This window comes from Arachis hypogaea, chromosome 13 (genome assembly GCF_003086295.3).
Source record: "Arachis hypogaea cultivar Tifrunner chromosome 13, arahy.Tifrunner.gnm2.J5K5, whole genome shotgun sequence".
NCBI classification, from domain to species: Eukaryota; Viridiplantae; Streptophyta; class Magnoliopsida; order Fabales; family Fabaceae; genus Arachis; species Arachis hypogaea.
This window is the reverse complement of record NC_092048.1, coordinates 67661481-67675107: the sequence shown is the minus strand read 5'-3', so window position 1 is coordinate 67675107 and position 13627 is coordinate 67661481.

Here is a 13627-nt window from a genome sequence, read left to right as displayed (position 1 = left end):
TTTTCCTTTAATTTCATGCATGCTTGTTTCAATTCCTTGCTACTTACATTTCTTGCCTTTCTTGCTTTCCATTTAATTTCTCGCTATTTACATTACTTGCTCTCTTGCTTTCATTCCCAACTCCCCTTACTCTTTCCCATAGCCAATAATTGTACACTTCATTGCAACTCCTGGGGAGAACGACCCAGGAGCTAAATACTCTCGGTTTACATTTTGTTTTGTATTGTGACATCTTTAGATTAATATTTGATTATGAGAATTTGTTGTTGGTTTGGACTATACTACTAACGAATTGATTCTTGATTCCAAACTACACACGAATTCTTGTCGTCAAATTTGGCGCCTGATGAGCGGATATTTTATACGCTTTTTGCGGTTAATTTCATATAGTTTTTAGTATGTTTTAGTTAGTTTTTAGTTTATTTTCATTAGTTTCTAGGCAAAATTCATATTTCTGGACTTTACTATGAGTTTGTGTATTTTTCTGTAATTTCAGGTATTTTCTGGCTGAAATTGAGGGAGCTGAGCAAAAATCTGATTCAGGCTGAAAAAGGACTGCTGATGCTGTTGGATCCTGACCTCTCTGCACTCGGAATGGAATTTCTGGAGCTACAGAAGTCTAATTGACGCGCTTCCAATTGCGTTGGAAAGTAGACATCCAGGGCTTTCCAGAAATATATAATAGTCCATACTTTTCTCAAGGATAGATGACGTAAACTGGCGTTCAACGCCAGTTCCATGTTGCAATCTGGCGTCCAGCGCCAGAAACACGTTTCAAGTTGGAGTTTAACGCCAGAAACAGGTTACAGCATGGCGTTGAACGCCCAAAACAGCCCAGACACGTGAGAAGCTTTAGTCTCAGCCCCAGCACACACCAAGTGGGCCCCAGAAGTAGATTTCTGCACTATCTATCATAGTTTACTCATTTTCTGTAAACCTAGGTTACTAGTTTAGTATTTAAACAACTTTTAGAGACTTATTTTGTATCTCATGACATTTTTAGATCTGAATTTTGTACTCTTTGACAGCATGAGTCTCTAAACTCCATTGTTAGGGGTGAGGAGCTCTGCTGTGTCTCGATGAATTAATGCAAGTATTTCTGTTTTTCATTCAAACATGCGTGTTCCTATCTAAGATATCCATTCGCACTTCAACATGAATGTGATGAACGTGACAATCATCATCATTCTCCTACGAACGCGTGCCTGACAACCACTTTCGTTCACCATAGAATGATTGAATATCTCTTGGATCTCTTAATCAGAATCTTCGTGGTATAAGCTAGATTGATAGCAGCATTCAAGAGAATCCGGAAAGTCTAAACCTTGTCTGTGGTATTCCGAGTAGGATTCAAGAATTGAATGACTGTGACGAGCTTCAAACTCGCGAGTTCTGGGCATAGTGACAGACGCAAAAGGATAGTAAATCCCATTCCGGTACGATTGAGAACCTGCAGATGATTAGCCATGCGGTGACAGCGCACCTGGACCCTTTTCACTGGAAGGATGGATGGTAGCCATTGACAACGGTGATCCACCAACACACAGCTTGCCATAGGAGGACGTGCGTGCGTGAATCAGGAAACAGAGGAAAGCAGAATTTCAGAAGACAAAGCATCTCCAAAACTCCAACATATTCTCCATTACTGCATACAAGTATAATTTGTGTTCTGCCCTTCTTACTTTTTACAATTCAAATTAAGAATTATTATTGATATTATATCCTGCTAAGAGTTACGAGATAACCATAGCTTGCTTCAAGCCAACAATCTCCGTGGGATCGACCCTTACTCACATAAGGTATTACTTGGACGACCCAGTGCACTTGCTGGTTAGTTGTGCGAAGTTGTAAGAGAGTAATGTGAACATTAACATTACAATTTCGTGCACCAAGTTTTTGGCGCCGTTGCCGGGGATTGTTTGAGTTTGAACAACTGACGGTGAATCCTGTTGCTTAGATTAGGAAAATTTTGTCTTTTGGGTCAGAGTCTTTTATATTCTTTTCAAAAAAAATAAAAACAAAATAAAATAAAGATAAAAATAATATTTTTTCTTAGTTATTAAAAATATTTTTCAAAACAAGTGTTACATTTACTGCCCATTTGGCTAGAGCGTTGGTCTGTGTTCTTGGTAAATTGGGTACCTTCTTTTTAAAATTCTTTTTCAAAAATAATTTTTACATTAAATCTTGTGCCAAACTTTAAGTTTTGGTGTTTTCTTGTTGATTTTTCTTTGGTTTTCGAAAAATCTTATTTTGGTTTTTTAAAAATTTTAAGTTTGGTATTCTTTCTTCATGTTCTTGTGTTCTTGTGAATCTTCAAAGTGTTCTTGAGTTTTCCTTCTGTCTTGATCTTAAAATTTTTAAGTTTGGTGTTCCTTGGTGTTCTCCCTCTAAAATTTTTGAAAACAAGGAGCATTAGATCTAAAAATTTTAAATCTTGTGCTATCTTATTGTTTTTCTCTCTCCTCTTTAAATTCAAAAATATCTTTTCTCTCTATTTTAAAGCAAATTTTCAAAATTTACCTTTAAAATTCAGATTTTTATTTCAAAATTTAAAACCTTTTTCAAAAATCATCATATCCTTTTCAAAACTTCCTAACCACTTTCTCTCTCCTCATTTTTTCGAAAATCTTCACCCATTTTTATTTATTTTATTTTAATTTATTTTATTTTCGAAATAAATAAATAAATAAATAAATAAATAAAAATAAAATTTTTTTATTACATCATCTCCCTTTCTCCATCATGGATCTAAGTGGAAATGAACAGTCCAGAAGGACTCTGGGATCATATGCTAACCCCTCTACTGCTTCATATGGGAGTAGTATCTGCATACCCTCCATTGGAGTCAGTAGCTTTGAGTTGAATCCTCAGCTCATTATCATGGTGCAGCAAAGCTGCCAGTATTCCGGTCTTCCACAGGAAGAACCTACAGAGTTTCTGGCACAGTTTTTATAAATTGCTGACACAGTACATGATAAGGAAGTAGATCAGGATGTTTACAGATTATTACTGTTTCCATTTGCTGTAAAAGACCAAGCCAAGAGGTGGTTAAATAACCAACCTAAGGCTAGCATAAGGACATGGAAACAGCTGACAGAAAAATTTCTGAATCAATACTTTCCTCCAAAACGGATGACACAGCTAAGGTTGGACATCCAAGGCTTTAAACAAGGAGATAATAAATCTCTTTATGATGCCTGGGAGAGATACAGAGAGATGCTACGAAAATGCCCCTCTGAAATGTTTTCAGAGTGGGTTCAATTAGACATCTTCTATTATGGGCTTATAGAAAGAGCTCAGATCTCTCTAGATTACTCAGCTGGTGGATCTATCCACATGAGAAAGACAATTGAAGAAGCTCAAGAGCTCATTGATACAGTTGCCAGAAATCAGCATCTGTACCTAAGCAGTGACCCTTCCATGAAAGAAGAGGTTAAAACAGTAACTGCTGAACTCAGTCCTGTAGAACAAGCTGCTGAATTCAATCAGCAATTGGACTTTCTAACACAACAGTTAGCCGAATTCAAAGATAGACTACAAGAGACAAGGATGGCTAATATAAATATGGAAGAACAAATGAAGCAAACAAAACAGCAGCTGTCAAAACAAATAACAGAAGAATGCCAAGCAATTCAATTAAGAAGTGAGAAAACATTAAATACCCAACCTCAAGGCAGCAGGAAGCCAAGAAATGAGCAAACCACCCAAAATCCATCTGAGGACAGTAAGAGCCCAGGAAAAAATAATTCTGGCATTAAAACGCTAGAAATTGGGTGGAAGGCTGGCGCTGAACGCCCAGACCATGCTCAGGACTGGCGTTCAATGCCAGAAACAAGCAAGGAACTGGCGTTGAACGCCCAAAGGAAGCACAGTTCTTGCGTTCAGACGCCAGGAACAGATGAGGAATTGGTGTCTAACGTCACTCCAGCTTCTAACTCTGGCACTCAAATGCCAGAGAGGGATCAGACACACACAAGTGCTGATGACAACCCCTCTAAAAAGGCTTCTTCAACTATTTCTGTAGGAAATAAACCTACAGCAACCAAGGTTGAGGAATATAAAGCCAAGATACCTTATCCTCAAAAACTCCGCCAAGAGGAGCAGGATAAGCAATTTGCTCGCTTTGCAGATTATCTCAGGACTCTTGAAATTAAGATTCCGTTTGCAGAGGCACTTGAGCAAATACCTTCTTATGCCAAGTTCATGAAAGAGATCTTGAGTCATAAGAAGGATTGGAGAGAAACTGAAAGAGTTTTCCTCACTGAAGAATGCAATGCAGTCATTCTGAAAAGCTTTCTTGAAAAGCTTAAAGATCCCGGAAGCTTTCTAATACCATGCACATTGGAGGGAAATTGCACCAGGACAGCTTTATGCGATCTTGGGGCAAGCATCAACCTAATACCTGCATCCACTATCAGAAAGCTTGGTTTAACTGAAGAAGTTAAACCAACCCGGATATGTCTCCAACTTGCTGATGGCTCCATTAAATACCCATCCGGTGTGATTGAGGACATGATTGTCAGGGTTGGGCCATTCGCCTTTCCCAATGACTTCGTAGTGCTGGAGATGGAGGAGCACAAGAGTGCTACTCTCATTCTAGGAAGACCTTTCCTAGCAACTGGACGAACTCTCATTGATGTCCAAAAGGGGAAAGTCACCCTGAGAGTCAATGAAGATGAGTTTAAGTTGAATGCTGTCAATGCCATGCAGCATCCAGATACACCAAAAGACTACATGAAAGTTGATCTTATTGACTCTTTGGTAGAAGAGATCAACATGGCTGAGAGTCTCGAATCAGAGCTGGAAAACATCTTTAAAGATGTTCCACTTGATCTAGAGGATTCAGAGGAATTGAAAGAGTCTCTGAAATTTCCTCAAGAAGAGGAAAAACCTCCTAAACCCGAGCTCAAACCATTACCACCATCCCTAAAATATGCATTTCTGGGAGAAGGTGATACTTTTCCAGTGATCATAAGCTCTGCCTTAAATCCACAGGAAGAGGAAGCACTAATTCAAGTGCTAAGGACACACAAGACAGCTCTTGGGTGGTCCATAAGTGACCTTAAGGGCAAAAGCCCAGCTAGATGCATGCACAAGATCTTATTGGAGGACAATGCTAAGCCAGTGGTTCAACCACAGAGGTGGCTAAATCCAACCATGAAGGAAGTGGTGCAGAAAGAGGTCACTAAATTACTGGAGGCTGAGATTATTTATCCTATTTCAGATAGCCCCTGGGTGAGTCCTGTTCAAGTTATCCCTAAAAAGGGAGGCATGACAGTGGTTCATAATGAAAAAAATGAACTGGTTCCTACAAGAACAGTTACAGGGTGGCGCATGTGTATTGATTACAGAAGGCTCAATAAGCCACCAGAAAGGATCATTTTCCTTTACCATTCATAGACCAGATGCTAGAAAGACTAGCAGGTCATAATTATTACTGCTTTTTGGATGGCTATTCAGGCTACAACCAAATTGCAGTAGATCCCCAGGATCAAGAGAAAACAGCATTCACATATCCATCTGGAGTATTTGCTTACACAAGGATGCCTTTTGGGCTGTGTAATGCGCCTGCAACCTTTCAGAGATGCATGCTCTCTATTTTCTCTGATATGGTGGAAAAATTTCTGGAAGTCTTCATGGATGACTTCTCAGTATATGGAGACTCATTCAGCTCCTGTCTTGATCACCTGACACTGGTTTTGAAAAGATGCCAAGAGACCAACCTGGTTTTAAACTGGAAAAAATGTCACTTTATGGTGACTGAAGGGATTGTCCTTGGGCATAAAATTTCAAACAAGGGAATAGAGGTGGATCAAGCTAAAATAGAGGTAATTGAAAAATTACCACCACCTGCCAATGTTAAGGCAATCAGAAGCTTTCTGGGGCATGTAGGATTTTATAGGAGGTTTATAAAGGATTTTTCAAAAATTGCAAAACCTCTAAGCAACATGCTAGATGTTGACACGCCATTTGTGTTTGACACAGAGTGTCTGCAGGCGTTTGAAACTCTGAAAGCTAAGCTGGTCACAGCACCAGTTATCTCTGCACCAGACTGGACATTACCGTTCGAATTAATGTGTGATGCCAGTGATCACACCATTGGTGCAGTACTGGGGCAGAGGCATGACAAGCTTCTGCATGTCATTTATTATGCTAGCCGTGTTTTGAATGATGCCCAGAAAAATTACACAACCACAGAAAAAGAATTGCTTGCAGTGGTTTATGCCATTGACAAGTTTAGATCATACTTAGTAGGATCAAAAGTGATTGTGTACACAGATCATGCTGCTCTTAAATATCTACTCACAAAGCAGGATTCAAAACCCAGACTTATAAGATGGGTGTTACTTCTGCAAGAGTTTGATATAGAAATAAGAGACAGAAAAGGGACAGAAAACCAAGTGGCTGACCATCTGTCCCGGATAGAACCAGTGGAAGGGGCGTCCTCCCCCTCTATTGAGATCTCTGAAACCTTTCCGGATGAGCATTTGTTCGCAATTCAGAAATTACCATGGTTTGCAGACATTGCAAACTACAAAGCTGCAAGGTTCATTCCCAAGGAGTACAGCAGGCAACAAAAGAAAAAATTAATTACTGATGCAAAGTACTACTTGTGGGATGAACCCTATCTCTTTAAGAGATGTACAGACGGAATAATCCGTAGGTGTGTGCCTAGAGAAGAAGCGCAGAGGATCCTATTGCATTGCCATGGATCACAATATGGAGGCCATTTTGGAGGTGAGCGAACAGCCACCAAGGTCCTCCAATGTGGTTTCTACTGGCCTATACTCTATAGAGATTCCTAAGAGTTTGTACGTAACTGTGACAGTTGCCAGAGAGCTGATAATTTGCCTCATAGTTATGCCATGCCTCAACAAGGAATCTTGGAGATTGAGTTGTTTGATGTATGGGGAATTGATTTCATGGGGCCTTTCCCACCATCATACTCAAACACTTATATTCTGGTGGCAGTTGACTATGTATCAAAATGGGTAGAGGCCATTGCCACACCCACCAATGATACTAAAACAGTACTAAAGTTCCTCCAGAAACACATATTCAGCAGATTTGGTGTCCCTAGGGTACTAATCAGTGATGGGGCACTCACTTCTGCAACAAACAGCTTCACTCTGCCATGGTCCGGTATGGGATTCGCCATAAGGTGGCAACTCCATATCATCCACAGACAAATAGACAAGCTGAAGTCTCTAATAGAGAACTAAAAAGAATCCTGGAACGGACTGTAAGTACTCGTAGAAAGGATTGGGCACGAAGCTTGGATGATGCTCTGTGGGCTTACAGAACAGCATTCAAGACTCCCATAGGGACCTCTCCTTACCAACTTGTGTATGGTAAGGCTTGTCACCTGCACGTGGAACTAGAACATAAGGCCTACTGGGCAACCAGATTCCTTAATTTTGATGCCAAATTAGCTGGAGAGAAAAGATTGCTCCAGCTGAATGAGCTAGAGGAATTCAGATTCACTGCTTTCGAAAATGCCAAGCTTTACAAAGAGAAATCAAAAAGGTGGCATGACAGAAAGCTGTCATCTAGAATCTTTGAACCAGGACAAAAGGTTCTGTTGTTTAACTCTAGGATCAGGCTATTTCCCGGGAAACTGAAGTCCCGGTGGAGAGGACCATATGTGATTACAAGTGTATCACCATATGGTTATGTGGAGCTTCAAGATATTGATTCTGATAAGAAGTTCATTGTTAATGGACAGAGAATCAAGCACTATCTTGAAGGCAATGTTGAGCAAGAGTGCTCAAGGCTGAGGCTAGATTAAAAACTCAGCAAGGTCCAGCTAAAGACAATAAAGAAGCGCTTGCTGGGAGGCAACCCAGCCATGGGGCATCACTTCCTCTAAGCATTTTGCCCTATTCTTGATTTTATTTGTTTATATAAAGTGCATTGATACTAAGGTAAAGAGTCAATTGTATAAGTTTACAGGGTTACAGAAGGATTCTGCACACAAAATAGAGAAAAAGAGCTCACTGGCAAGAAAACGCCAGTAAAAGTCTGTTTTGGGCGCTCAACGCCCAAAAGAAGCATCCACTGGGCGTTGAACGCCAGTAAGGATAGCCATCTGGGCGTTAAACGCCAGATTTACAGCGTCCTGGGCATTCAGAAAAATGCCCAGTGACAAAGGAGTTCCTGGCGTTCAACGCCAGAAAGAAGCAACAGTTGGGCGTTGAACGCCCAGGAGAAGCAGCAGTTGGGCGTTGAACGCCCAAAACATGCAGCATTTGGGCGTTCAAACGCCAGGATGGTGGAGAGGAGGTAAATTCGTTTTTTTTTTCATATTTTTCATTTTAATCTTAATTTTCATGTTTCAATTCATGATTTCTTGCATAAACATGTTACAAACCCTAATTTCTAAAATCCCTAATTTCTAAAAACCCCACTTTAAAAATATCAAATGTATCTTAATCCATAAGCACAAATCTTTTTTTTTTCCAATTCAACTCTTTTTCAAAATTTTCAAAACAAATCTATCTCTTTTCATTCAAAAATCTTTACAACTAATCAATATCTTTTTCAAATCTCCATATTATCTTTTTCAAAAAAATCCAAATTTATCTTTTTCAAATATCTTTCATATCTTTTCAATTTTAAATTATATCTTTTCTTATCATACTTATCTCTTTTTAAATCATATCTTCTATCTTATCTTTCTCCCTATTTTCGAAAACACACCCCCCTCCCTTTTAAAAACACATTCGGCCTCCTTTCTCTCATCCACCATTCAACACTAGCTCTCCTTCTATCCCTCTCCTTTCTTTTCTTTTGCTTGAGGACAAGCAATCCTCTAAGTTTGGTGTGTTTATCCGTGATCACTAAACCATACCCACTAAGATCATGGCTCCTAAAGGAAAACAACCCACTCCAAGAGGCAAGAAAGAGAGTGTTCCAAAACCACTTTGGAATCAAGGGAGGTTCTTAACCAAAGAACATTCAGACCATTACTACAAAATAATGGGTCTAAGATCTGTGATCCCGGAAGTCAAGTTCGATCTGAAAGAAGATGAATATCTGGAGATCCAAGAGTAGATTCGAAACAGGAACTGGGAAGTCCTAGCTAATCCTGAAACGAAAGTGGGAAGGAATATGGTTCAAGAATTCTATGCTAATCTGTGGCAGACAGACAGGCAGAGAATATCTGGAGCTGCCCTCTATGACTACAAGACTGTGGTCAGAGGAAAGATTGTTCACATCCACCCTGACAAAATCAGGGAGATCTTTAAGCTACCTCAGCTGAAAGATGACCCAGACTCCTTCAATAGGAGAATGATGAGAACAAACAAGGGCCTGGATAAGATTCTAGAGGATATATGCATCCCTGGAGCCAGGTGGACCACCAGCACGAAGGGTGCCCCAAGTCAACTCAAGAGAGAAGATCTCAAACCAGTCGCCAGAGGATGGCTGGACTTCATTGGGCGTTCTATATTGCCCACCAGCAACCGTTCTGAAGTCAATATTAGAAGAGCAGTGATGATCCATTGCATTATGTTGGGAAAAGAAGTAGAAGTTCATCAACTGATCCCATCTGAATTCTACATACTTGCCAACAAGAACTCCAAGGATGCCAGGTTAGCTTATCCAAGCCTAATCTCTATGCTCTGCAAAGATGCTGGAGTAAAGATGGGAATAACAGAGTATATCTCAGTGGAGCAACCAATCACTAAAATCACAATGGAAAAACAACAAATGCAGGATGACCCCATCAAGAGGAGGGCGCAAGAATTCCTACCAGAATTCCCTCAATTTGAATACTGGGAGCATCTTGAGGCATCTGTCACTAAGTTGCAAGAAACCATGGACCAATTGAAGGAAGAACAGCAAAATCAAAACAGCATGCTTTGTAAACTGCTCAGAGAACAAGAGGTGCAAGGGCGTGAATTAAGAGAACTAAAGCGTCAGAAACTATCTCTTGAAGGGCCAAGCACCCCACAGACTAAAGAGGCATCCGTTTCCCAAAGTCAAGGTTGTTGAGTTCTGATCTTAACCTTAACCCTGTGATAACTTTTTTTTCTATTATTTGAGTTTCACCTTAGGAGTCATATAATGGCAATTAGTATTTATATTTTGATTTTATCCCCAATTAAGCTATAATTTATTTTTCTCATCATCATTAAACATGAATAAAATAGAAGATTTTCTTTAGAACAAGGAGGCAATAATTTTCGAGTTTTTAATAAAACAAATTCTAATTGTTTACATATGGTGGCAATGCTTTCTGCCTTCTGAATGAATGCTTGAACAGTGCATATGTCTTTGGAATTTGATGTTCTTGAATGTTAAATATGTTGGCTCTTGAAAGAATGATAAACATGAGACATGTTATTGGTAATCTGAAAAATCATAAAAATGATTCTTGAAGCAAGAAAAAGCAATGAATACAAAGCTTGCAAAAAAAAAAGCCAATAACCCTTAAAACCAAAAGGCAAGGTAATAAAAAGGATCCAAGGCTTTGAGCATCAGTGGATAGGAGGGCCTGAGGGAATCAAATCCTGGTCTAAGCGGCTAAACCAAGTTGTCCCTAACCATGTGCTTGTGGCGTGAAGGTGTCAAGTGAAAACTTGAGACTGAGCGGTTAAAGTCAAAGTCCGAAGCAAAGAGAAGAGTGTGCTTAAGAACCCTGGACACCTATAATTGCGGGCTTTAACAAAGCTGAGTCACAATCTAAAAAGGTTCACCCAATTATGTGTCTGTAGCATTTATGTATCCGGTGGTAATACTGGAAAACAAAGTGCTTAGGGCCACGGCCAAGACTCATAAAAGTAGCTGTGTTCAAGAATCAACATACTGAAATAAGAGAATCAATAACACTATCTGAATTTTAAGTTCCTATAGATGCCAATCATTTTGAGCTTCAATGGATAAAGTGAGATGCCAAAACTGTTCGGAAGCAAAAAGCTACTAGCCCCGCTCATTTAATTAGAATCTGAGCTTCACTCAAAAACTATGAGATATTATTGTTTCTTGACTCATTTGTATTCTATTTTATTTATCTAGTTGCTTGAGGACAAGCAACAGTTTAAGTTTGGTGTTGTGATGAGCGGATATTTTATACGCTTTTTGGGGTTAATTTCATATAGTTTTTAGTATGTTTTAGTTAGTTTTTAGTTTATTTTCTCTAGTTTCTAGGAAAAATTCATATTTCTGGACTTTACTATGAGTTTGTGTATTTTTCTATAATTTCAGGTATTTTCTGGCTGAAATTGAGGGAGCTGAGCAAAAATCTGATTCAGGCTGAAAAAGGACTGCTGATGCTGTTGGATCCTGACCTCTCTGCACTCGGAATGGAGTTTCTGGAGCTACAAGAGTCCAATTGACGCGCTTCCAATTGCGTTGGAAAGTAGACATCCAGGGCTTTCTAGCAAGATATAATAGTTCATACTTTGCTCAAGGATAGACGACGTAAACTAGCGTTCAACGCCAGTTCCATGTTGCAATCTGGTGTCCAGCGCCAGAAACACGTTACAAGTTGGAGTTCAACGCCAGAAACAGGTTACAGCCTGGCGTTGAATGCCCAAAACAGCCCAGGCATGTGAGAAGCTTAAGTCTCAGCCCCAGCACACACCAAGTGGGCCCCAGAAGTAGATTTCTGCACTATCTATCATAGTTTACTCATTTTCTGTAAACCTAGGTTACTAGTTTAGTATTTAAACAACTTTTAGAGACTTATTTTGTATCTCATGACATTTTTAGATCTGAATTTTGTACTCTTTGACAGAATGAGTCTCTAAACTCCATTGTTGGGGGTGAGGAGCTCTGCTGTGTCTCGATGAATTAATGCAAGTATTTCTATTTTCTATTCAAACATGCGTGTTCCTATCTAAGATATCCATTCGCACTTCAACATGAATGTGATGAACGTGACAATCATCATCATTCTCCCACGAACGCGTGCCTGACAACCACTTCCGTTCACCGTAGAATGAATGAATATCTCTTGGATCTCTTAATCAGAATCTTCGTGGTATAAGCTAGATTGATGGCAGCATTCAAGAGAATCCGGAAAGTCTAAACCTTGTCTGTGGTATTCCGAGTAGGATTCAAGGATTGAATGACTGTGACGAGCTTCAAACTCGCGAGTTCTGGGCATAGTGACAGACGCAAAAGGATAGTAAATCCCATTCCGGTACGATTGAGAACCTGCAGATGATTAGCCGTGCGGTGACAGTGCACCTGGACCCTTTTCACTGGAAGGATGGATGATAGCCATTGACAACGGTGATCCACCAACACACAGCTTGCCATAGGAGGACGTGCGTGCGTGAATCAGGAAATAGAGGAAAGCAGAATTTCAGAAGACAAAGCATCTCCAAAACTCCAACATATTCTCCATTACAGCATACAAGTATAATTTGTGTTCTGCCCTTCTTACTTTTTACAATTCAAATTAAGAATTATTATTGATATTATATCATGACTAAGAGTTATGAGATAACCATAGCTTGCTTCAAGCCAACAATCTCTGTGGGATCGACCCTTACTCACGTAAGGTATTACTTGGACGACCCAGTGCACTTGCTGGTTAGTTGTGCGAAGTTGTAAGAGAGTAATGTGAACATTAACATTACAATTTCGTGCACCAGCGCCGTTGCCGAGGAGTTGCAATGGTGTATGTTTTTGCCTATTGTAAATATGTTAATATGTAAATAGCTTGCTTTTTGGTTGTCATTTGTTAGGATTGGGATCTTAGAGGACATTGGACATTCTAGCATTGGTGGGGAAGTCAAGCACAAGCCACCATAGCAAAGGCTCTCCCAATTGTCTAACTTGAAGACATTAAATAAAAGTGTTTGGTAACATTGTTCCTACTATTCTCTTTTTGTATATATTTTGGTTTATTGCATGTTTATTTGGTTGGTTAGCTTAGAATTAGTTTAATTTTGATATTTGTAAGTTAATTTTGGTTTGGATCATGAATTTATGGGTTCTTGCATGTTTTGGTGTTTGGTTTTGATTGAACTAAGGCTTGGTACCTTAGAATTTTGAAGAAAAAAATTTTTGCAAAACAGGGCATCTGTGCGTATGCACGTACTTGTGCGAGCGCACAAAACAGCTATTTTCTGCTTCCTGTGCGTGCGCATCGACCTGTGCGCACGCACACGTATCATTTTGCCTTTTGTTCGCAGCGCCAGCACGCTTTGTGCGCGCACATTCCCCTGCTTTCTGCGACCCATGCGTGCGCACCTACTCGTGCGTACGCACAAATACCCTTTTCGCACTTATTGTGCAGCCGCACAGACGTGTGCATCCGCACGCCAGCTTGCAACCACTCTGGTGTGAGCGTTGGCACAGCCTGTGCATGTGAACCCCTGTCCCTTATACTCTTGAGCGTGCGCATGGACCTGTGTGCGCGTGCATACGTGATCCTTTCCATGTCTTAAAAAAAAAAAATTTCGGCCTTCTGTGCGTGGGCACAGCCCTGTGCCCACGCACACCTCGAACCATGCCCTCTGGTGGCGGTGTTTGCTCGCACAGTGCAAATGCACAAGCATTTTGAGTTTTCCCATCGACGCGTACGCGTCACCTTGCTTTTTCCTCGCCCACGCAAAATACGCGTCCATCGCGCGTACGTGTCGATTTCCTCCTTTCGCAATACCACGCG